The sequence below is a fragment of the Canis lupus genome, chromosome 31 (genome assembly GCF_011100685.1).
Source record: "Canis lupus familiaris isolate Mischka breed German Shepherd chromosome 31, alternate assembly UU_Cfam_GSD_1.0, whole genome shotgun sequence".
Lineage (NCBI taxonomy): Eukaryota > Metazoa > Chordata > Mammalia > Carnivora > Canidae > Canis > Canis lupus.
In genome coordinates, this window is record NC_049252.1 from 14,763,370 (window position 1) to 14,789,704 (window position 26,335).

Here is a 26,335-nt window from a genome sequence, read left to right on the forward strand (position 1 = left end):
CTCTTCTGTGAGTCCAAAGTACAGAATAGAGATTCTCTTTCCTGGGGTATGTGAGTGGCTCAGTTGGTTAAGTGTCTGCCTTCAGCTAAGGTCCTTCGCAGGGTCCTGGGTGCAGGGCTCTCTGCTCAGCAGGGAGCCTGCTTCTCTCTCTCCTCCCGATTGTACTCTCACTATTTCTCTCGCTATCTCTGTCTTTCTATCTCAGATAAATAAAGTCTTAAAAAAAAAAGGAAATTCTCTTTCTTTTTTGGGAGGCTAACTTTGATGGGAGGGAAATTTAGTTAATTGTAATTGGAAGAAGCACAGTAGATTTGGGCAGAATATTTGATGATTCTTCCTTACATTAATGGGTTGACTAGGCGTCGAAGCAGGTTTAATAGCATGGTTGTCACCATGAACAAACTTACGTCTAAATTCAAGGGATTGTTCTCATCTTTCAACTCTTTAAAGGTTTAGTACGAATTATATTTTTTAAGAATTAAATTCATATTTATCAAGGACTTATTCTTTGCAAATCCCTGTGCTACTTCTGTATTGAAATTTACCACACAGAATGAATAGACCATACCCCCATCTTCACTGAATTTATAATTTCCCTGGAGTCCCAAGACTAGCAAACATGAAAACATTGGTAACCATAAAAGGTATAGATCACTAATGCAAATGAATCAGTGGCATGCCCCTGGATTAAAAGGTTCTGAAGAAGAGGAGGTCAATATAAGTTCGAGACCCTGGGGAAGGCTACAACAGAAAGGGGGTCTGGTCTTGAGTTGACTCCAGCTACAGTGCAGACAGGCTTCTGATACAGTGAGGAAGGGAGGGTGTGCAGTTTGTTTAAGGAGGTAGAAGTGATGAGCATGGTAAATTCAGAAAACTGCAGCTCAACTGCAAATTAGAAAATAGTGAGGGCGAAAGTTGGGAAGTAATCTGGGGCCCATGGTATAAAAGTTTCGGGGGTGGAAGCTGTAGAAAAAGATAAACTAGCTAATATTTTTAAGTAGGTGAATGATGAAGGGATAGTCATATTTCCAGAAAATTCATCTCTCTCCATTTCCATTCCTGCAGAAAGCACCAAGGACCCGTAGAGTAGCAGGAAGAGGAGGAAGGTTTAGGGGTGGATAGGAGACAGTAGGACTTGTTTACTTCTGAACTGTGAATATTGCAATTATTAAGCTGATTAAGTTTTCAAATATAGATGATGTCATATTTTAAGAAGATAAGAAGATACACTTAGAAATAATAAATCTGTGTTTCAGTATCTATACCAAGATAGTATTAGTGGTAGATGCCAACACGAACCCCATGTATTATCATAGTCACAAGAAGCCTACTCAAAATGAGAGATGAGATCTAATGGGACAATTTTATTTTTCACTAGGAAGCTGTTCCTAGCACCAAATACTGGTAAACTGATGGTTTGTTGGTAGGGAATACACCCTTTAATAGAAAGCCAACACTTTTGGTCAAGAACATTTTTTTGTTATTGTTCTAACTGGAAATTTACTGCAGAAGCTATATTTTTTCCTTGAAATGAACATATATTGCAAAAATAGAGGATACTTTTATGCATCAAACTAATGTCTTTGCCAGATTGCTATTGTGCATTTTCATGATATGAATATTATCACTGATATATTCATCAGTTTTAAACTAGATTTCCCTTGAAGCTGCAAATTTACCATTTTCATGACATTTGAAAAGTGATTTTTCTCATAGAAAAGTAGAAGTAAGTAAAGTAAAATAGGATACATAGATGAAAACATACCACATAATGCTGGGAATAGGTAAAAATAACTTCTTAAAGCTCTGGAGTTAGAAATATTTCATCACCCAGTGGAATTTAGTAAATAGGAGTGGGAGCCATTTCATTTCTACCCAGTTCATTTGTTCATTCACTCCTCTCTCTCTCCTTTTTCTTCCTTGCTCCACCTTTTACCCTGCCCATGTTCTCTAAATTTTCTAGATTTTTAGTAGATTGTTTACCTAAGTCTTTTAAAGTTGGGCTTATTTTCAACCATGATCTTTTCAGCTTTTCATACTTTATATTTATGCCACTGCAAGAACTTGATTTTTTTTTCTTTTAGTGCCTTAAAATATGTCACTTTTTGCTCTTCTAATTATAAAGCAAGAATATTATATTATTTGGTCACTTTTAATTTTTATTGTTATAACCTTTTCTTCAGAAATATCCTCACGTTATCTTTACCTTCTGTAATGCTGAATGGAAAAATCTTTCCTTTTCTCTTTCTCCTATCACCCCGATATTCCATTTCCCACTTATATTATCCTCTAAAGAAGCATATATGCATATGTTTTCTTTCATGTTGTTTTTTAAAACAAATTCAAAATTGTATTTTAAAAATAATTTTGTGATTTAAGTACTTTCAGGTGTTATTCCTATTTTTAAAATTTGGAAGCTGAAAGATGAGAGGTTATGCCAACCAATAAATATCTATTGAACATCTTGTTTTTTAAAAAGATTATTTGTTTATTCATGAGAGACAGAGAGAGAGGGGCAGAGACACAGGCAGAGGGAGAAGCAGGCTCCCCACAGGACACCTGATGTGGGACTTGATCCAGGACTCTAGGATCACAACCTGAGCCTAAGGCAGATGCTCAACCCCTGAGCCACCCAGGTGTCCCAATTGAACATCTTGACTGGGTCTTGGGCAGCCCTCAGTGATAAGGAAAACAAAAGAAATAGTGTTTGGAATATTTTAGGAATGTTTCCTGAGAATGGATTTGCATATATCACTAGAGAATATGAGTTTCCTCATATACTTTATTCTCAATGGCCAGGAGAGTAGAGAATAACAAAGTTCTTTTGAGATTTTAGATCTCCCACTGATAGGAGCAGCAACAGCACCTAGTCTTTATTGAGGGCTGATTACTTTTCACATATTTACTCATGTAGTCATTAAAACAACCCTATGATATAATTATATTAACTTAATCCTCAAATAAGGTTATGTAGGGGAAAAAATTTAAGTAATTTGTTAGCAGTGGGGCCATATATTTGAACCCAGGTAGTCTGTCTCTATAAACAACACTCTTCACCACATTCACCTTTCATTACTTTGTATTTCCTCTTGCTCACCAAACTCTCTAGTTAGGGGCATAACTCTCTCATGGTATGCCTTAGAGAAATTATAAATTTCTTTGCATAAGAGATACTCAGATTTACTTGGAAATAGGCAAACATCAAGAATTTAAGTGAGAATATTGAATTATTCTTTTTTTTTTAAAGATTTATTTATATATTCATGAGAGATACAGAGAGAGAGAGAGGCAGAGCCACAGGCAAAGAGAGAGAGCCAGAGAGAGAGAAGCAGACTCAACTCAGGGAGCTCGACCCGGGACTCAATCCCAGGTCTCCAGTATCACACCCTGGCCCGAAGGCAGACGCCAAACCTGCTGAACCACCCAGGTGCCCCTGAATTTTTCTTGATTACAAAATATATACAAGTATGGGATGCAAGGCCCATAGCACTTAGGAAGGGGTACAACTGAGAACATAAGCAGAGGAGTAATCTTTGGAGAAATGAAGGGAAACATCTCCCATTACAATTTTGGGAAGGAAAAATAGGAATAGGGATACGCGTGCACTAAGATGTGCGCAGGGTTTGATACAATACTAGAGTGTGATGGTTCCCGGTGCCTCAATTTCCCATTGATGTAGGAGAAGGCTTCTGCTAAAGCCAAAAGGAGGGAGAGGGCAGGTGAAGGTGAAGAAAGAAGAAATTTCGAATTAGCCCCCGGAGAGGAGCAGCCTGCTGTGGTTACAGGATTGCTGAATACAGAAGGCCTAGTTAAAGTTAGGCTGCATGCATCTGTAATGTGTACAGCCTGAATGGCTCCCTGCCTCTCTCTGTAGTGTTCAGTGACCTGGGGGCGGGCAGAGAAAGCTCACAGTGTGGGATCCAGGTTTGTGATTTTTATGGATTAAGTAATTTGCCCAAGGTCATACTTCTGGTTTTCTCTGATCAGTGCTCACTGTTTTCTCATAAAAATACAATGTGTACCCACGGACACATTTTATATTTCCGTGGTTCTGATAATCTTCGTATTGGCTTGAAATTCATCTGTTTAACCCCTGGAGCCTAGATTTCTTTTTCATACTTGACTCTCTATAAATTATGATTTTAGTTTTTGGGTAACTTTCCTACTTTCTCACCTTTTCACCTTTCTGATCGAGTTTTTCAGATAACTTTTATTGGTGGAAAAGTTTCCTGTAGTTCTTTATAAAAGTTGATCACCTCACTTAATTCATCAGTCCAGATCATTAGTAATCATTACTAAATGACTAATACATGCCAGGTGCTGTGTGAAAGGCCAAGGATACAAAAGATAAATGGAAAACTCTAGCTGGGAAGTATAAACAGAACTGATCTACAACATCAGAAAAATATAACTTGAAGCCTCTTAAGCTCCTAAAATTTGTATAACTTGTGTTCTAGGGGGTGTTACTCTCATTTGTTATTGAGGAACCTGGCTCTCTGAAAAAAATCTCTCCTCTCTTCCTTTCCTCCTCTCCTCCTTAATCCACATGTGTGTATTACTTGCTTTATATCAGATTTGGTTGATCACTGCTTTGGTTCTTATTGGTGAAACTGATCCTAGTTATTGACACCATCTTATCCCACTAGTCACTATAGTCTCTCTTCACTGGGTTTTGCTGTGTTTGCTCAGAAATGCTGCCATACCTGGGGTACCTTCATGGCTCAGTTGGTTAAGTGTCTGACTCTTGATTTCAGCTCAGGTCATAATCTCAGGGTTGTGAGATGGAGCCTTGGATCACCCAGCATGAGCTTGCTTAAGATTCTCTCTTCCTCTGCTCCTCCCTTCCCTAAAAAGAAAAGAAAAGAAAAGAAAAGAAAAAAGAAAATAAGTGCTGCTACATCTCTAGGCTGTCCCAGGATCTTACTGATACTGGAAGCTTTGAGTGTTAAAGATGATTGCTGGTCTATTTTGACAAGAAGGCAAAGTTCTGCTTTTCGATTTCAGGTTACATTTATTTAGAGGAGAACCAAGGCAGTGTGTATTATGGCTGTCAACTGATATGGAAATCTGTAACTACTGCTTATATACAGTGCATATCGGTCCTGATTTTACATAAAATCATCTGAACCCCACATTTTATGCTTTATGAAAGTCTGAGCTCTTCCAAAAATACCCAGAGGGATACGGACATGTGGGGATCTTGGATTCCAATTTATTGTCTCTGCTGGAATTTTGTTTCTATGTTGTCTGATTTTGTTTTAAAAAAGGTGTTATTTAAATATGACACACTGCTCTTTGTCATACCTACAAAGAAGCTATCTTCACACAATCCTGAAAATTTATTGGTGGGAAATGGGGAATAAATTCTTATTCATAAAAGTCTCTGTTGGGCATTTTTCACCACACAAACTTATATCATTCTTTCTTCTTTCCTTTCTCTGCCTCTCACTTCTCCTATTCCATTTAGAAGGAAATACATTGCTTACGTTGTCCCATGAATGAAACCCAGTATTCATTTTGGTTGCCTTGGGTTTTCCTTCAGAATCTCTCCCTTTACCCTCTGAGTTTTATGAAACATTATCTTTTCCCAAACAGTTTTCTCCTGAGATAGAATTCTGGGGTTGGGTGCCAAGGTGGCTCAATTGATTAAGCGTCTGCCTTCAGCTCAGGTCCTGATCACAGGGTCCTGGGATCAAGCTCCACATCAAGCTCTCTGCTCAGTGGGGAGTCAGCTTCTCCCCCTCTCTCTGTGTGCTCATCCTCTCCCTCTTGCTCTATCTCTCATATCAATAAATAAAATAAAATAAAAAAAAAAGAATTCTGGGGCCAGGTCTTAGGATCATAAAATATGTGGCCCTATTGTAATCTCACAATTCCATGAATTCAAATGACATGAAAAACTCTTGGATATATAAATTGTTACAACTACTTTGGGATACAGTTTGGCAGGACCAGCTTCATGGGTAAGTGACCTAGGTAGCCACAGAAGGCCCTGTGCTTAGAAGGGTCCCTACTTGTTCTAATGCTCTAATGTTTCTCTTGAAATCTTTAGTAATTTTTAAATAAGGGGCTCTGAATTTTCACATTTCACTGGACTCAGAAAATTATGTAAGTAGTCCTGCAGGTTAGCATTATCTACCAAAGCTGAGCAAACCCAGGAACCTAAGGATTTCACTCCTAGGTAAAAATCCAACTGAAACCCATTTTCACCAAAAGATATTACAGAAATATATATCTCAGCATTATTCATACTAGCCAAAAAGCTAAAGAGATAATCCCATTTCCATCAGCAACAAATGAACATATAAATTGAGTTCTATTCATACAAAGAAATGCTTTATAGCAGAGAAAATTAATGACCTGCTGCTACAAATTATAGTAGATTAATCTCACAAACATATTAGGGAAGAGAAGTAAGGCAATAGTTCAAGATTCCATTTATATAAAGTTTAGCAGCAGACAAAATTATAGTGTTAGAAAAAAGTATAGTCACTGATTTGGGGGAGCAGAGAGTTAGAGTGATTGGGAGGGAACATTATCTAGGCTTCTGGGATTCTGCTGAAGTTGTTTTTTGACCTGTGTGTAGGTTACATGTGTGTCACTTTGTAAAGCTATACATGTATGTTTTACATGCTTTTTTTCTGTGTCTTATATATACACAAAAATAAAGTAATAATACCTAGCATGATGTTGTTGCCAAGGGAAATTGGATTTTATCTGTTATGAGCTAAGTAGAAGCTCTCTTAAATAATCTCTGATTTAAATAACTCACTTTATTAAAAGATGCTCTCTCTTCCCATCGTGAAGCACACTGTCAGATTCCCAAGCCTCACTAAATGTTTGTATCTAGTAAGCTTCTCTCTTGTGTGCCCTTTTAATAAGCCAACAAGCTTCCATTTGAATAAGATAAGGGCATCTGTAAAAGTGTGTTCATTCTACTTATAAAAAAGGGAACTATTAGTAAGACTTTAATAGGGTTTTTTGTGGGACTCCAGGACCAGAATGAAGGTAGGCCTCAGGAGGGCCTGGGATAAGGAAGGAGAAAGCCCACACAAATTGCTTACCATTTCTTATTTCTGCATTTTTATTTGCCTCAATTTGTTCTTCTGTCTTTGGTCTTATTTTTCTTATATTCAGTCTACTTGGTAAAATATGGCTATTCCATAGCTTTTAAGATTTTGTGTCCCTTCAGTCCAGAAGGCAAGGCAGATTGACCTTTAGAAAGAGGCACTTCGGTTGCTTAGCCTGCATCAGGTTGTTAGCGCTGGACCAGTTTGAATGGCTGGAAGAGGGTCACACAGTAGTAACACCTTTACAATAATTCACTGATCTGAAAAGCTTGTTTCTAATGCTTAACATATGCATATATACACAAATTAAGATGCAGGACATCAGCTCCTCTAAATACCCAGGATGGCACAAATGCTGTCTTTCTGATAAATGAATTGGTCTTGATCCACAATGTGAAGGAAACATTGGCCCTGTTTCTTATGAAAAGGTAAAAAAACACAGGAATAATGTTCCTACGCAACCTCCACTTATAAGTAGCATGACATTTCAAATTAATGGTTAAAAGGTTAATTTTCCAAGAAATCGTGTTGGGACATTTGGCTATCCATTTTGAGGGAAAAGAGTTTTCCTGGCATGTACCAGTGATTTAAAAAGTGCAGCTAGAAAGAATCCTAATAATAATAAAACAAAGACCTTTAAAAAGCAAACAAACCAGGATGCCTGGATGGTTCAGTGGTTGAGCATCTGCCTTTGGTTCAGATGATCCTGGGGGTCCTAGGATTGAGTCCCTTATCAGGCTCCCTGGAGGGAGCTTGCCTCTCCCTCGGCCTATGTCTCTGCCTCTCTCCCTGCATCTCTTATAATACATACATACATACATACATAAAATCTTAAAAAAAACAAACCCACAAAGACTGTAAATAGAATTTGTTTAGAAACATGGGCAAAGGAAGTAGTTTTTAAATGTGATACCAAAAAACAAAAAGGAGAGAAGATTGGTAAATTTGATCACATTAGAATTAAAAGTTTAATTTTGATTAAAGACACCATATAAATTTTTGTTTGCTTATTTATTTATTTATTTATTTATTTATTTATTTATTTATTTAAATTCTGGTATAGCTAACATACAGTCTTACATTAATTTCAGGTGTACAATACAGTGATTCAACAATTCTATACATTACTCAGTGCTCATCATGATAAATGTACTACCCACCTCGCCTCTGGCAGCCGTCCATTTGTTCTCTATAGTTAAAAGAGTCTGATTTTTGGTTTGCCTCTTTTTTCTTTGTTTTGTTTCTGAAATTCCGTATATGAGTGAAATCATATGGTATTTGTCTTTCTTTGATTTCACTTAGAATTATGCCCTCTAGATCCATCCATGTTGCAAAAGCAAGATTTCATTGTTTTTTATGGCTGAGTAATACTTCAATATGTGTGTATACACACACACACACACACACACACAAACACACACACCACATCTTCCTTATCCATTCATCTATTGATGGACACTTGGGTTGCAGTAATAATTTAGTTATTGTAAATAATGCTGTAATAATAATGGGGACGCATACATTTTTTTGAATTAGTGTTTTAGTATCCTTTGGGTAAATACCCAGTGGTGAGATTACTGGATTGTAGGGTAGTTCTATTTTTAACTTTTTGAAGAAGGTCTGTACTGTTTTCCACAGTGGCTGCGCCAGTTTACATTCCTACCAGCAAGGTACAAGGGTTTCTTTTAAGACACCAAGTAAATATAGACAACAGTAGTGATCCATTTTATATGTCCATTTAGGAAGGTAGGCTGCAATCCCCATATTCAGTCAACCATGAATCTAGGCACGGCTGTGAAGGTGTTTTGAAAATGTTATTAAAGCCCATAATCAGTCAATTGGAGTAAAGGAAATTATTTTAGATTATGTGAGTGGGCCTGATTTAGTTCCTTGAAGGCCTTAAGAGCAGAATTGAGATTTCCTTGAAGGAAAGGAAATTCCACTCCATGGAATCCAGTGTCAGTGCGTTTGGAGAGTCCTGCCCTATGGATTTTGGGCTTATTTAACCTGCCCCTACAATTGCATATGCCAGTTCCTTGCGACAACCCTGTTAATATAGATCTTCTATTGGTTCTGTGTTTCTCACTAAATGTTGACTTATACAACAACTGATAGACTAGAAGAAAATATCTTTGAAACCTATCATTCATTAAGAAGGATGCAGAATAAAAGATTAAAACAAGCTAAAAAGGAGAAATTACTAGCCTAGTAGAAAAATGAGCAAAGGATATGTTTCAGTTATCTGTTGCTATATAACAAATCTTAAACCTCACTGTTTCAAGCAAGGCTCTATTATTTGTCATTTTCTGTAGGTTGGTAACCTGGAAGAGCCTTATCTGGTCTCACCTGGGATTGTTCAAGCTACAATTATCTGACAGCTTCTGTGTGGCTGGAGGATCCAAGGTGTCCTCACTCAGATGTGTGACAGTTGGTGCTGGATGTTGGTGGAAATTCCTGTTTTCCTCCACATGATCACCCATCCTCTGATAAGTTGAACTGGGCTTCTTCACCACGTTGAGGTGGTAGGGTGACAAGAAGATGAGAATGGAAGCTGCAAGAATAGGAGGTAATCTTTGTGGAGAGATAAGAAGGACTAGGGCAAACTGTCAGTTAATTGTCAGTTTTGCTCTTTTCTGAAAAGTTTCAATCCTTTAATATGCCGTCATGATTTACTTGTGTAATTAAAAATATATGATTATATAAATATTGCTGGAGACCGAATGTATGCGTCCCCCCTCCCCAAAATTCATATATGGAGATCTAATTCCCAATGTAATGGTATTTGAAGATGGGGCCTTTGGGAGGTGATGAGATCATGAGGGTGGAGCCCTCATGAATGGGATTAGTGTCTTTATAAAAGAAACCCCCAGAAAGAGTATAAAAAATAGTGACAGGGAATAAAGGGGAAAGGAGAAAAAATGAATGGGAAATATCAGAAAGGGAGACAGAACATGAGAGACTCTTAACTCTGGGAAACGAACTAGGGGTGGGAGAAGGGGAGGTGGGCAGGGTGACAGGCACTGAGGGGGACACTTGATGGGATGAGCACTGGGTGTTATTCTATATGATGGCAAATTGAGCACCAATAAAAAACAAATTTACAAAAAAAAAAAAAAAAAAAGAAAAGAAAGAACCCCCCTGAGAGCTCCCTCTCCTCTACTATGTAGGGACACAGTGAGAAGACAATTGCCCAAGAATTAGGAGGTGGGCTCTCACTAAAACTGAATCTGTCAGCACCTTGATCTTGGACTTCCCAGCTTCCGAACTGTGAGAAATGAGTTTTTGTTGTTTATAAGTCACCCAGTCTTTGGTATTCAGTTTGAACAGTCTGAATGATCTAAGACAAATATAGACAAATACACACACACACACACACACGCGCGCACACACACATGCACAGAGTGAGACTGCAAGGGGAGAGCTTTTCTTCTTTTTCAGTAATCTTAATTCCTTGTCCACACTGATTCTTTGCGTCTCAATTTAATTGCAAAAAGGTTATCTTTTGTTATCTGACACTATGCCAGTAACGCACTTCTCCATTCTCTGTCCTAAGTTTCCAACTAGGCGAATAATTACATAAGATGTTCTCAGTATGATACATGAGGGAATGTTCAGGGCAATTTGGTGTTAGGATCCCAGTTGTGCTTAAACAAAGACAATGCTGTGTTTTTTTGGGATCGCTGAGAAGTCCATGTTTCTTCCCCATAAGAACATTAGCCTATGAACCTCATTTTCCTGGTTACACTCTGAGATCTGGATGTCAGACTTACTGATGACTATGCTACAGTTTGTACGAAATGATAAGCTGGTTGAGGCCACCAAAAGGTTGATCTATTTCTGTTGCTGTGCATTATGTTTCTGGTACAGTAAGTGTTCTGAGACTCTCTCATTTCAACTAAAAGGGGCAACACTTTTCTTTGGATTTGGCAAATATATGAGCAAAGGGAAGTACTTCTCACTGGAAGAGTTAGTCCAATATTACGATGTGTATCCACTCAATTCCTTCATTTCCAGGTTAGAAATGCACACAGATTGTATTAGGATAGGATTTGCTGAAAACAAAGCCAGGGACAGAGAGGCTGATGGGAAATATGCTAGGATAGATCTGATGGACCCTACAGAAGAAAGGCTTTTCTTTGCTTCATTGAGAGCAATCATTCGATGAAGGTATTTCACTGTGAACCTGACTTGATATATGATATGATTCTCTGGGGTATGAAAGTTGTTCCTAGGGAAGTGGAGGATGTAGGACAGATGTTTCAAATGGCACAGAAGTAAGGTCGCAACTGTAGCTTTGGATTGACCACTGCTTAGTGTTCACAGCCCAATTCAAATTGAGTAAAGCAAAGACCCCTAGTTAGTAGGGAAGAATTACAAAGGAAAAAGTGATTTTACAGGTATCTTTTAAAGACCTGAATCCTGAAGGTTGTGATGCCAAGTATCTTTAGCTTGACACAAACACATTCACAACATTGATGATGTATGTTAACAGCCAGAAGCAGGATGCTTCTCTGCTGCAGAAGCTTATGAGTATCTGAGAAATTGGGCAGTCACTAGATGAGTGGAGGACAGATTCTTATTCCTCCCTGGTTATCATGAGCAGGTGGCAAAATGAGATTAAAGTGAGCTTGTGGAAAATTATTATCTTTTTCTCATAGAGGCTACAGCAACATCGTGTGTGTAAGGATCTGATATTATTTGATATGAGATAGAGAATTTGAGAAGTCAGTAGTTAAAATCAATTTTCAGGGCTTTTCAAAGGAGCCTTTATTTTCAAAGGAGCCTGCCTTAAGCCAATAATTGAATGGCTCATGTGGGACCACAAATTCTTGGTGTGAGAACTATGGAATTTTCTCTTTAATGTATATGTTTATTTTTCCAGATGTGGAAATTAGTCTTGAATAGATGTAACCGGTTAGTGCAGAATAGTATGCTCTTAAGGGTTATGTTGTCCGTATAGTTTTCTTTTGATGCTTGACCTTTTCAAGGTTAGAAAGAGCAGAAGTTTAGAGATCAATGTTTATATAACCATTATATAGACTTGGTACTTATCCTCCCTGCCCCCAACTGTATTTTTGCTGAGAAACATGTTTTGTTTTCTTTGCTGCCATCCAGCTGGCAGTAACTAGTGGAATGAAAGTGGTGGGCACATAGACTTCTTAGAAATAGAGATTTAATGATTTATTTATTACCACTTTACTCTAAATGAGGTGAACTCACCGAGAGCTGCTTGAGTTAGTTGAGTTAGTTGGCCTCAACTGACCAAAGCTAAATATGAAAAAGGGTTCTTAGACTGTTTTAGAGACCTCTGTTTTTGTCTAATAAGAACGACCTTCTATAACCTAAAAATATTAGTTGCAGCTACTTCATTACAGACTGGAAACTCTTAGGGTTCTCCTTTGCCTTCTCAATTGGGAAGATAACATAGCAATTTACCTAATGCTAGACTGGAAATACGGACTTGGAGTCCCCTCCCTTCACATAGAAGGTGCTTGGTGTGTATTGAATAAATGCTGTGAAAAACATTTCTCAGATTGGAAATGTATTTGTGGGGATGTATGTGGAAAAATCACTCAGATTAATTACATTATTGTGATTTAAAAAAAGCTTCATGGGTAGATATAACTCTATGGGATGCTGAATTTGGATATGGACTTAGAATGTCCAGTTATAAATCAATTAATTACATTTAGCTGTCCTCTTCTAAATGGGGACTGACTACAGGTTTTATGAACCCTGAATACAGTGTTAGTGGTAGTTGCAATAGTGACATGCTAAAGGCATGAAGCTGCTTATAACAACCTAATGTTTGTCTTTTCTTGTGAATAATTTCTGGAATAAAATGGATTCCTGGTTCTCACTTTTAATTTAGCTAATATTGGGACCCGATTTCTAGAAAGCTGCAGAGTAATGCTAGAAAATACATTAGCCTCAAAGAGTTTTCTAGATTAAATTGTCTGGGTGAGAAGTGTAAAAGCATATATATTCTGGAAGTGCAATCTCATTGTGTCACATCCTTGGCTTTGAGTTGCAAGTTAAATATTATATGTCTCTTTGAAGAATGAATTTCTAGTTAAAAATTGTAGATAGAAGACATTTCATCTCCAATTAATTTGCTCAGAAAATGTCAAAGAAACAAAACCAATATGTGGGAAGGTTTGGGGAAGGGGTGAGATTCCTCTATATCCCAAATTTTGTCACAAATCTGCCAAATAGTGTGGAATGTGTCCTGAAATGAGAGAGATTGTGCTTAGTGCCAGCCTACCCTCTCTGATTTTTAGCAGGAAACAGCAAAGTGAATGTTAGTCTAGAAAGGACTATGCAACCATTGTTTGATTGTGTGACACAGAGAGATGGATGAGCAACCAGAGAATAGAACAAAGATCCAAAGGAAAGAGGGAAATGTGATAAGAAATAGTTTCTTACATCTGAGTTCTAGCTCTCACATAAGGGAAAATGCTGGGAGGAAGGGCAAAGTGAGGGTCGGTTAATTTTCAGATAGAAGCCTAGAGAACCTGTGGATTGAGATGCATTGACTTATTAGCACAGAAGACTTCGCACAGAGACATGTCCCCAGGCCAAGGAGAAAGCAGACCAGGTAAAAGAATAATTAAGGCAATTCCCTAATTAAAATTCTGAAGTGCTCAGATATCTGATTAAACACTTCAGCTGTGTCTGTAAGATGTTTCTGGAAGGAAATTAGCATTTGAATAGTGGACTAGATAAAGCAGATTACCTTCATCAATATGGTAGGTATCATCCAATCCACTGAGTGCCTGAATAGAATGGTGGAGGAAGGCACAGCTCTTTGTCTCTGCCTAACTTCTTGAGTTGAGATATTGGTCTTCTAAACTTGGACTGGGACTTAATACCATCAGCTCTCCTGGTTCTCAGGCCTTTGGACTCAGATTGGAATGACACCAAAGGTTTTCCTGGGTCTCTAGATTGCAGATGCAGATCAGGGAACTTCTCAGCATCCATAATCATATATATATGGTTCTGTTTCTCTAGATAATCCTAACACATTCTTACTCTGAATAATTGACAGAATTTATAGACAAAATATCAGTAAATAAAGGTTTTGATATCACTAAAAATTATAATTGATGTTTATAGAACATTAGACTCAATAAGTACAGAGTATATATTCTTTTCATGTGTACTTTGAGTGTTCACCACTTGCAAGACCACAAAACAAAGCTCTGTAAATTTCAGAGAATTAGAATTATATATGTTCTCTATCACAGACAAATTTATTGGAAATCCATAAAATGAGATAACCAGATATCCCCAAATATTTGTAAATTAAGCAACATTTATTCTAAATATAGAATAGTCAAAAAAGAGGTCAAAGGGAAATTAGAAAATACTTTGAACTGAATGATAATGAAGATATATGAACATCTGTGGGAAGTAGCAGATTTTTTGCAAAGTTTGGCTGCACTAATTCCTTCCGTCACTTTGTGAATATCTTCTTTGCAATATGACATTGTTCTTCCTCCCATCAAAAGACGGAGTTATTTTCTGCCTCTTGAATCTGGGTTAATCTGATGACTTGCTTTCCTTAATTAGTGCAGTGTGGCAAAAGTGATGTTATGAGACTTCTGATGGTTGGGTTGGTGTCCACGGGGTTGAGATGGAGGCCAAGATGCAGCAGATGGCCATCACCAACCACCAAACGTGTGAATCATATGAGTAAGATCATCTTAGATACCCAGCTCCTATCAGTCTAAGCACATAAATGGTCTCAGGGAAGACCTGCAGAAAAACCACTGAGCTGAGCTCAGCCCAAATCATTGGTTCACAGTATAACACAAAAATAGAATAGTTTTGGTTTTCAGGCACTAAATAGTAAAATTGTTTAACACGTAGCATAGATAACTGACAAAGAAATTGATATTAGAAGTGGGGTACTGCTGTAACAATGCCTAAGATATGTGGTATTGGTTTTGCTACTGGTCAGCAATCAGTGGCTGAAAAAGTGGCAAAGATGTGAAAAAAGTGAATTGTTGGAAGTTATAATATTGGCATAATTCTTTATTGAAATAAATTGGAAAATGGGGGATATGCCTTAATAAGTTTATGATTCTCGCTAAAAGGATTACCAGGCAAGATTTTGAATTTATCAGCTGGCTTCTCTTTGCTTTAGCTAGACACAATTAAGTATGGGAAGACAGAGAGGAAATAAAGTGTGGATTATCCAGTTTGCAAGCAGAATTTAGAGGAAATAAGGCTCAGAACTTGCCTGAATGGAAAATAAAATCAATCCCCAGTTTGTCCACATTGAAAAGTTTCTCAGACTAAGAAGTGGCCTCAGGGTAAAAACCAAATCTATGACTGTTGGATGTTCATTAAAAATCTCAAAAAAAATTAAAACCTGATAAGCCCGCTCAGCTAGACAAAAAGGATTTGAGACTTATAGGGGAATCATCTCTTAGTATCCCAACATGTGGCACAAAGACTTCACGGGAGCAGATAGAGTTCTAGATCTTCAATTAGATGATAGTTATGTCTGAATGGCTGAGTATAATCCATGAAATTCATTTAACTGTACACGAAACGTTGGTGCATTTTACCGTATATGAATAATATCCCCAAACATGAATGTACATTTAGAGATGAAAGCCACATCTAGAAGTGACTAAAAATGAAAATATACATGGCTGAAATTTTCATGGTGAACATACAATCTCAGAGATGGGATAGAACAGGGACATAAAAATGATTATAGGATATATTCTACTAAGGAAATCAAGGGATATAATATATGCTAATTAATGGTAATTGTTTTATTATAATTTACATTATATAATATTAATTTTAATTTATTATGTATATAGTTCGTGGACCCCAAAAAGGAAAGAAAGTAAATGGAATAGAAAAAAAGTATTCAAAGACATAAGAAAATCCCAGTCCTCCTTGTCTGCCAAGGGAAAATAGAACACGTTTTTGTTAATTTATTCTGCTGAAGATTTATTTTTTCTTCATTTAAACTCTTCCCATCTTCTCTATGCCCATTTGACATCGTCTCTCATAGAAAAACATGTCACTGCAATGTTGTGAACAAAAGAATGGTTCTCTTATAAGAAATTTTCATCCTACTACCTTGATCAATCGAATCAGAGTTCATCCAGTTTAAAAATAATTATGATTTGTTTTCTTCCCCTTACACAACTTCACCTGCCTGAAGTCATGATATTAAATAATATTTCTGGAGATTCATTTCATGATCGTAGGTGGCATTCAGTGAATGAGTAAATGTCTTCTCTTGATCTCCTGTCGTCCTGAGAAAGTTTCCCTGAGAACAAACACTGAATGAAATATTTCTTTGCTGGTGTTTGTGCTATATGATTGTTCTACTTCTTTCTCATGAAATCTTACAACCTGACTTTAAGCTCTTCTGTTCTATTACTTTTCTTTCCTCTTAGAAACACTTACCTTTAATCTCCAGGAGAATGTTAGGCAGATTCAATTAAAACTCTGCATGACTCTTTAGACAGTCACCAGGGGGGTGCTAATGCAGAAACCACCAGAGCAGCTTATCCTAGAGTTGCCGAATAAACCTGAAAATCATATAATGAGTGGATTTACTATTCACGTAAGATTTGGAATTGTTGGAGTTTTGATTTGCACTTGAAAATGATGTATTTTAGGGAGGAAAAAAAATCACTTGAGTTTTGGGAATAGGATTTTGCAAAAATCCAAAGTGCTGTGAAGCAAGTCAGGGCATTTGGATTCTAGGCTTGTGTGTTCACTTACTAACTCTATGGTTAGTGTCTCTGGTACTTCATTTGTGAAATAATTTATGGGGCTGTTTTGAGGATTAAACAAGGATATGTCAGAAAAGAGCTGCAGAAACACGTTAAAGACAATCTAACTATTTGTGCAACTGAATACTTATGATCCAGAAAGAAAAAGAATTTGAGGAGCTCATATAACTTCCAGGAATCTTCTCATATTATACCCTTGGAACTGTTAGGCTTGAGTGACTGAGTGGGAAAAGGAGCACTGCTGTCCTCCCAGTCTTTCTTTACATCAGATAACTGACAAGTGGCCCTGGGGCACCTGGGTGGCTCAGTGGTTGAGTGTCTGCCTCCGGCTCAGGTTGTGATCCTGGGGTCCTGGGATCGAGTCTTATTATCAGGCTCCCTGCATGGAGCCTGCTTCTCCGTCTGCCTGTGTCTCTGCCTCTCTCTGTGTGTCTTTCATGAATAAATAAATAAAATCTTAAAAAAACCCCAAAGAAGCAGCCTTGATTTTTCTTTCATTCACCAATTCTTTTGTCTAATCAATCACTATGCCCCTTAAATATTTCTGCCATCCCTTGACACACTCCATCTTGAGTGCCATATATAAGCCATAATTGTACCTCATACCTAGTGTCACCTTACTCTACTACAGTCTCCATACTTTAAGAATTATTTCAATAAAATAAACATTGGATTATGTAACTTTTCTACTTTAAAATCTTTTAATGTTTCCCTTTCCCAATTAAGATAAAGTTCAAGCTGCTGCTGCTACTTCTTTTATACTTCCCGATCTTGTTCTTGCATCCTTCTTGTCTTCATCTCTTTTATTCTCCTCCATATTTTGCTCACTCAGGCCTTAAAAAATACAGAGGGTAGGCTGTTATTAGTGAGGTGGAGGAAATTCATTTGAGAAAGGACCATGAATTATAGAAATAGAAGTTGGTTTTATTGGTTACCTTTTTTATAGAAGCTTTGATCAGAAAATCAACTTGGATGTCTCATATTCTTTATATGAACCAGAATGTCCTTATCTTCTTTTCAAGAACCACAGGGCCCTAAAGAATCCTAGGTACTGAGAAGAGACCCTGGTGCAAGAAACAAAGATACATTATAAAAATAATTTCAAAAATTTTAGTGCAGACTTCAGGCTGCTTAAATCTAATCAAATAAACTTGGAGGTGTCAGAGACCTAAATATTGTTTATGAACAAAATGCTTTGGGCTAGGGAATTTTTATCTGACTTTACTTTTTAGGTAACTAAATCCTTATAAATATGCCCTAGAACCGAGACTTCTTGAAGTTATCTGATTTAATTTTTTTTCTCGCAGCAGAGAAATGCCTTCATCAATTAGTACAGATTGTTATTGATGTTTCCAAGAAATTTCACAACTCCTTTTTGGCAGTGTACTCCAAAGTTTCAATGTCAAGGCCAAGAGTTTCTTCTTTATGTCTAACCAAGCTCTGTTGCCCTCATTCTAATTTTAGCACATTTTCTCCTATTGTTTCTTAGGTCAAGATGAAGAATAATTTGGTTGATTTTTTATTCACTATGACACTTCTCATTAAGTCTCCCCAAAGGCTTTGCTTTTCCAGATTAAACCGTCTTGGTGTCTTTAATCTTTTCTCCAAATAACAGTTCTGCATTTTTATTTTACTATTCTGTTCTCTTCTATCCCCTGCAAAATGTCTTCACATTTATTTTAAACTGCAAAGACTAGACACAGTATTCTACTAGGGTCAGACCACTGCCAAGAAGATGGGGGAAGTTGCTTCCTGATTCCTGGCAAGTCGCACTAGTGTTAATACAGCCTAGTATTCTACTACTTTTTTAAACTTTCCTCTTCTAATAACATTATTTTCAAAACCATTTGTTCAGGATTTGTGTACAGAGCCAGTTTGCAGAAGAAATTCAGACGTTCATCTGTTCCTGTCAGACTCTTGGTAGGAATAAGCATTCTCTGTTGGGAAACAGAGGGATTCAAATAGGGAAGATTGTAAAACCAAAATTAAGATTTTTCTCCGTGGAAGTTAGAAAGCAAGGGTCTAATAAGATGCTTTTTGTTTTGCCTAAATTTAGCAGAAATGAATGAGATCAGAGAGCAGTATAACACAGGCAGGTATATTTAGTACTGAGCCTTTGAATATAAGTTGGAAAATTCAGTCCACTCTCTGCACGTGGATGAACTTCACATTGGTCTTTCAGTGCCAAACATGAAAGCCCCTTCTTGGCCCTGAGTGATTTCTTCTGTTTTGTTGCAAGGTTGGAGCATTTAGCCTGATTTCCTTGTCTGTTCAGTGTACAGAACACTACTCTGTTCTGTAGATCTTTTCTCTCTCATTGAGTGTTTTCAACTTGTCTTTTCTTTCTTGCCCATGAAGCAGAAACACTCAATTCATCTACACTAAGCATATAATCACCTTCACCTAGAAGGTGATAGACAATAAAGAGATAGAAAGATTAAAAAAAAGAAGGGGGAAGGTACATAGTTTACTAAAATTAACTCTTCAAATAAGAACTATTGCCACAAAATATTTCTGTCCTCAGTTTTTAGTCCTGGATATCAGGCATGCCAAGCCTTCTGCATCTTACTGATTGTACCCCTAGAAGTGACTGAGGCCTTAGTATGCAGTAAAAATAGAACAGTGAATCCTTGGCTCAAGTGGAAAATATGTGTGTCTTTGGGACATCCTGGTCAACTTTACTCATTTTGCTAAGTTTTTGGTCTTATTTCCTCAGCATCTCTCAGTATCTATATAGATGTTTGATAATGTGGAGATAATTTAAAGAAATTCCTTTTCTAAATTAGTGAGCATTTGGAATTCAGAAAAGGTTTTCAAAGAATCCTATACTTGTTATTTTTGATTAAAATAATGGATTTTGATTATGAGTATTAACTTGAAGAAATTCTCATTTTTTAAATAAATATGAAGTAAATAAATAAGGAAAATGTAAAAAAGATCAATTACAGCACTCATCAAAAGTAAGAAAAAAATCTGTAATTGTAAAGAATACAAGTTTAACTCACTTATAGGAAATTAGTTCATTTTCCTCTTTTACTTTACAAAGTTAACAGACCGTGGTCTGAGTCAATTGGCATTTGTATTTGTAATTTAGAGAAAGTAGGTCTTATCAGAAAAGAGAGACAGAAAACTATTTTCTTGCATTTCTGTACTTGGGAGGGCTTGGATGTTATTTTAAAATGGTAGTTTAAATTAAAAGAAGGTCATTCAGTATTATAACAAATATTTTCAGTAAAATCATGTGTAGAATTCAGGAAATTAAAATGTAATTACTGCCTTTTTAAAAATAGTAGTGCTTGTGCTATAAAGTATTACCAAAAACTGCCATGGTATCAATGCTTATGTCACGATTGGTGGACAGTAAGATGATGATGGGGAGCAGGTGATTATAGTGATTGACGGAGAAGCTCGTTCTGTGTTGGATGAGGTAGCAGGGCCTACTGTGCACTAATACAAATTTTTCTGTGCTAATGATGGCCCGTTCTTCAGCCAGTGATAGAGTGTCTTAGAACTGGAAGATTAGACTCCAGGACATGGAGGAGACATTAGAAAGCAAGTAATCCAGGGTCCTTTCATACATAAAGCCAGTCAAGATTAAAAAAAAAAAGGAAAATTGTTTTTCTGGGGTCCCCACCACTAAACATATCACAGAGAAAGGCATGGGATTCTGGTTTGTTGAGTCAAGGGCTTGCTTTACTCTACCAATGGACTGTAAAGTTTCACTCTTATTTACTTTGTGACAAAATGGAAGCATAGAGCACAAGAGTTTTAATGATATTTACAAAGAAAGTATTTCCATTAATTCCCTATATTCAGTACCAGCCTCACCTCTAAAAGCCTTTTTAAATAACATTATGCCATCCTCATCATTCCTTTGAGCTTGGTTCTACCAGCATTTATATAAAATTTACTTTTTCTTTTCTCATTGCCATACTATTTCTTAGATGTTAGTCATTATTACTGGTTGTTTTCGATATAGACAATTTATTACCAGTTGTGTTTATACACAATTTGTTTCCCTGAATGGAGTCTAGGGTCACAAGGGTGTGCCCTTCCACCTGTTTTAGGTCTCCCATAGTGGAAACAATGTCAGATTCTGAAACAATGCTAAATATATTTAGTACGTATATATTTACACACAAATAAATTGAAAAAATATGCTACCAGTTACCATTCTAAGATTAAAAAAGCTAATGACTTCAAGTTGAAGTTACCTGAGTGATCAGTCTTGCTTATTAGTTATCTCAGGTCTGATAACCAGTCTGTACATATCGATATGACTATGTTGGTAAAGTATTGGTATATTTCTACACTGTTGGTAAAAAGCTATACCTCCCCTCCAACCCTGGGCTCCAGCCTTTCCCCTGAGAGATATCCTAGACTTCTCCACTTCTCCCTGATACAGCAAACAAAGGATTAATGCCTGCCAACAGGGTAATCTCAAAGCTGTGCACAGCAGCACTACTGGTAGATCTAAGCTTATTGGATTCAGACTATTTTGGGCAAGTTGACAAAACTCTGTCTCTTATAGCTGGCATGAGTTTTTTTTTTTTTTTTTTTTTTTTTTTTTTTTTTTTTTGTGTAAAAGCCGAGACTAATCACCAAATAGATATTCCAGCTCCTCAGTCAATGTGATTTGTTAAATTCTTCAGTTAAGGTTTTGTTGGATGATAGATTAAATGGCTCCTCAAGCACCAATATGGCCAGCCTGCAACACTGCTTTCAAGGCTCGGTTGACTGATTTGGCTAAGTTCAATAACATTTTCTTAATTTTCAAATCCCGGGAATATTTTCCACTCTCCAGCTTAACTTTTCTGAGACATTTGATACAATTGACTGCTCCCTGTTTTGAAACTTTTTTTTTTTTTTTTTGGCATCTCAGAAGCCACTGTATTTTTGTCCCCTTCCTCACCAACTGTTAGTTCTTTCTCCTTCACCAGATTCTCTTATTCTGTTATCTCCTAAAACTCGCTGTTTGGTTCAGAGTCTGCTTTTGGTCTTTCCCTTTTCTTATGGGATAATGGGCTACTATCACTTTCCATGACTTCAACCCAACTGACACACTGATGACTCTTCAATCTGTCTCTCCTCCGGGCTTCTCTTCTTCAGTATTCCTCCTGCATACCCTACTCATTCTCCCAAACTTCAATGCTTTTCTCTCCACACCTCCTACATTCAATTAGTTTTAAAGAAATAATAATTATTTATATCTCTGAAGTTTGTACTCTTTTCTGTTTGGTTTACTTCTCACTGGGATCAGTTCAGACCTTCATCTTTCTTTTACGCTTTACTTCCCGTATTATTTCAATGACCTTCAAGTTAAACTGCAATATGTTTGCTATTATGGCTCTCTCATTTATAAGACCATGAGCTGCTGGGGTGCAAAGATGATGCCTCTGTCATCCTGTATACCTGGTGCCCACTAATGCGTGCTACATATAGGTGCCCCATACATGCTTGTTGAGTGAACAGTGCAGAACAACTGAATACTCACCTTCTCTGAAGGAAATTCCTTTGCTTCTTTCTTTGCATAAGACTTCAGTGTTCTGTAGCCTGCTCTTCTATGACTTCTTTATGCCTGAGAATTGAACTCATTATCTTTGAAGTGCCGATTGCCTGTATCGTATCAGTTCAGCTAGAGCTACCTAAAAGCAAGTTTGGCCCACAGTGAGCATCTTGTTGTAAATGACCAGCTTTGAAAGGTTCCCCTGGGAATCTAATCAATCACTGTGAGTAGGGACATCTTGTACTGTTGCTTTCCAGGAAGCCGCCAGATGGCTCATAGAAAAGCATCCTTATTTAAAATCCTTTCAGAGGTGTTCAGGGAAAATGTTGTGGGCAAGTATTCAAACGAGATCAGTAAATGAAGCAGTGACTAGGGAAAGGCCATCATTTAACTTACCTGTCCCCAGCTGATCCTTATGCTTGCTTCTGAGCAGAGAGAAGCCTGATGTTCTGACTCATCACAGTTCCTAAACTGTGATTTTTTAATCCTTAAGAACCATTTCCAGTGAACGGGCTATAAACGTGTCTCATAACAAAACCTTTATAATATGTCTTAGAGGTGGGATTATATTGCTAATATAGTTTTTGCTAAAGAAAGATTAATGGATGGTAATGCAGCAAATATGAACAAGCTTTGGATGATAAATGCTCAGTACATAAGAGCTCGTAAAAAGAATGGACAACAGTGAATGGATTTATTTGGAGAGGAAGGAAGGGACCAGTGTTTGCTTCCCCTAAGGTTTTCATTGTTTCTTCTTTTGTCTTTAATGTGACCACATCAAAAGAGCTGGAGATGTTAGAAAGAATTGGAAGCAAGACAAATTCAATTACATGAACAGACGTTTCTAGGAATTTTCTTGGTCCTGGGTAGAAAATAAACACACCAGCAAATTTTCAGGGTTTTTCAAATGTGGGACCAGATTACCAGAATATAATCAGTTCTATTTCATTGTGCTGGATGAGAGGCCAGGTTTTAATTTATTTAATTTATTCACATACTTTGTTTGAAAGCTGTTTTCTCATGAGCTGAAGGTGGATTTGGGCAGTGACTCTGAAACATAGATTCTCTAGAGTTTCTTCTGGAGATCTGATGCAGATGGGCACACTGACCCTCAGGATGTGTCTGTGCTGTCAGGGGCGGGGTGATTCACAGGCCATCTGTGAGTAATCATGCATAATGTCAATACCTGGTCATGGGGAGCTATTTTACTGCCAGATGTGACTTTTAGAAGGAAACTTTCAGGAAAACTGGAGAGAAGCCCAGGTGATAAAGCAGTATTTTTCCCTGAAATACAAAAAGCTGTGAGAAAATAAATTCCATTATCACAAATCTAGTAAATAATTAATAAATCTAGTGAGAATTGTTAGGGTAACATTTTCTTTATGGAGAGGTAGTCAACTAATTCTTCTCCCCAAAAGTGTTGACAAAAGGTTTCCTTAATTCATTCTTTTAATCAAATTGGATATGCCAGGGATTCCACTGCAGGTATCCATGGCTTGTTTCCACAGAGATTATATACCAAAATTGAGTTAGTTAAAGTCCTTTTAATTTGCTAATCTATTTGTCAAACAGTGTTTATAGATATTTACATGGAAAATGTCAGATTGGGAAAATTCCAGAAGATGACATCATCATCGTCATCATCTTTCTAACTAGAGAAAGACTTTTTTCCTCCCTCCCTTTTTTTTTATTTGCCTTTGGCTTCAGCATCTTTTTAAAGCTTCTCCCTATTATATAGCTTACGGCATGGTACCATGCTGCTTTGTCTCTCTTATGTCCCTACTATCATGTCACCCATGTATGACCTTTTGCATTAATGCTTAGAGAAAAGCATGAGAAAAAGAGGATTTGGTTAAAATGAAATCACTATATATTTAATCTGTTAATGGCCTTTATTCTTCCATCAATAGAAACAACTTGACAAAAACTCACAAACATTCATAGTTATGGGGAAATGTATTCAGAATGCATAATCACACCGTTATTCATCTTGTCTTTGACTGTGAAAGTATTTAATCAAGAGACTTGTTAAATCAGAGATTACTCAAATTAACATAACATTCATGTTTTGAAATTCCTTCAAGAGAGTAAAGCTACCTTTGAAGCTGAAATAAATAAAAAATTGTCTTTTGTGTAAATCAAATCCATCTCATTTAGAGAATGATAGATACATGTGTTTCATATTTTACATGTGAATGACCTGCAAAAAGCCATAAAACTTACCTAAGCAGAATAAAAGGAAATTAAAGGTGAAGAAAGAATATCTGTAGAATGAATACATATAATATTCAGATACAAGCACATACATACTTAAAATGTATCCATGAAAATGCCTGAGCCAGAAAGAATTCAGTTTAAAAAATAAAGTATTCAATGATTTAGTTTAGCAGGGTTCAGTGGAAGTGACCTAATAACTATACTATAAAGGGGGATGATTTTTTTTTCAGAGTGAGTAGGTGCACTTATTTGTGGGTAATGGTGTCTTTTATGTAAAAGTTGTTTCCAGTCTATTTCATTATTTGTTTTAAAAAGGTTTAATTTGAACTTTGTTTCCAACAGGTTGAAGATTATTTTCCAGACAAAGACTTCCTGGTTTAACTATCAGTGAATGTCTATAAACCTTGTCGAAATCTCACTTTACTTTGTGGTCTAACATAGCCAATATTGACTGTCAGTCTGATGTCTTAGGTAACTTTTGGTTTGCTTGCTCTATTTCTGGTTTGTTTGATCTATTTTGATCAAGTTGACCAGATAGCCGCCAATTGCCATTTTTAAAATATGTGCCATGTTGCCAGCGATGTATTAGGTTAGCCACTGCTGGTTTCTCCTTGTCTTGTTTAGCACTCTCCTTTGTTCATGTGGACAAATGAAATAGAAGCCAAGAACATCTGGAAACAATCAGAAAACAACAGTTTGAAAATTTCTGCTTCATTTAGACTCATACTTCAGAAAAAGTATATTGATAGAATAATTAAATTTACATTTTAATTTCATCTGGAAAGTTTATCCACTTGACATCTCAAAAACCACTAACTTCCCAGCTTACATGGCCATTGCTCTAATTGATGAATAATAATTCTTATCATCCCTTCCTCCTCAAAATGTATATAAGCAATCTACGGTCATAAGAATTTTCTTTCTAGGACAAACATTATATGGTTTCATTCATTCAGGGAATATTAAAATTAGTGAAAGGGATTAAAGGGGCAAGGAGAGAAAATGAGTGGGAAATATCAGAGAGGGTGACAAAACATGAGAGACTCCTAGCTCTGGGAAACGAACAAAGAGTAGTGGAAGGGGAGGTGAACAGGGGGATGGGGTGACTGGGTGACGGGCACTGAGGGGGACACTTGATGGGGTGAGTACTGGGTGTTATACTATATGTTGGCAAATCAAACTCCAATAAAAAAAATATACAAAAAAATGAATTTTCTTCCTAAAATATAGAATGGGGGGGTGGAATCCTGTCACTCTCTACTTCATAAACCTCTAGTTTTTCAGTGGTGTGCTGAAAAATTTCAAGCTCACTGGTTTCAGATTTGACCTTCATCATGTGCTGGAATCCATCTGGTCTCCCATCCCATCTCTTGACACATTAGTCCAGCCATTTCTTTCTATTTTAGCTGAGTGTGCTTTTTTTTTTTTTGCTTCCTTTCTTCTTCCCCTTTTTCCTCCTCCTCTTCCAATCTGCCCCCCTCTACTTTTTCTCCTCATTATTATTTTTACATATGATTTTAGTTTATATTGATAGATTATTCAATTTTCAGGTGCCGCCTCTGTCACTGTCTTCTACTCCATTACAAATCACTACTTCTTTTGGGCTTCTGTTACACATTTTTACCTTATAATGGAGTGGTTTTAATTTTTAACTTACAAATGGTTGCACATCACTTTCTTCTGCGAGATTTTGAGTTTCTTGAGTAGAAACATCTTATTCACCATTGCACCTCATGATGCCTGGCACAATGGGATTGTGAGAGGAATGTAAC

At 36.9% G+C, this 26,335-nt stretch overlaps 1 long non-coding RNA gene across 5 annotated transcripts in view; it reads left to right on the forward strand.

The window, feature by feature from the left end:
- The window catches only part of LOC111093522, an 82,340-nt gene that overhangs the window by 28,621 nt on the left and 27,384 nt on the right, over positions 1 to 26,335 (forward strand). For all 5 annotated transcript variants that reach the window (XR_005382169.1, XR_005382167.1, XR_005382166.1 and 2 more), the window contains one exon: positions 9,383 to 9,636. This is a non-coding gene — a long non-coding RNA (uncharacterized LOC111093522). The remainder of the gene's footprint in view (positions 1 to 9,382; positions 9,637 to 26,335) is intronic.